This window comes from Ipomoea triloba, chromosome 16, assembly GCF_003576645.1.
Source record: "Ipomoea triloba cultivar NCNSP0323 chromosome 16, ASM357664v1".
In the NCBI taxonomy this organism is placed as follows: Eukaryota; Viridiplantae; Streptophyta; class Magnoliopsida; order Solanales; family Convolvulaceae; genus Ipomoea; species Ipomoea triloba.
The window spans coordinates 10471319-10471901 of NC_044931.1; positions in this window are offsets into that span (position 1 = coordinate 10471319).

Consider the following 583-nt stretch of genomic DNA (forward strand, 5'->3'; position numbering starts at 1 on the left):
TGCCCACTTGGGCAGTAATGAGGGGCCGAAAAGGTTCCTCAAACTTAAGTCTTTTTTTTTAATAGTAACCAAGGGCGTTTTGGGAAAAATTTTTATTTTTATAAACTTTTAAGATCCTCAAGGCTCATTCTTTTCTAAACTTTCTTTACCCACTTGGGCAGTAATGAGAAGCCGAAAAGGCTCCTCAAACTTAAGTGTTTTTTTTAATACTAACCAAAGACATTTTGGGGAAAAATTTTTATTTTTATAAATTTTAAGGATCCTCAAGGCTCATTGTTTACTAAACTTTCTTTGCCCACTTGGGCCGTAATGAGGACCGAAAAGGCCACTCAAACTTAAGTTTTTTTTAAAAGTAACCAAGGGCGTTTTGGGAAAAAAATTTATTTTTAAAAACTTTAAGGATCCTCAAGCATCATTCTTTTCTAAACTTTCTTTGCCCACATGGGCAGTAATGAGATGCCGAAAAGGCTGCTCAAACTTAAGTCTTTTTTTTTTCTAATAGTAACCAAGGGCGTTTTTGGGAAAAATTGTATTTATAGAAACTTTAAGGATGCTCAAGGATCATTCTTTTCTAAACTTTCTT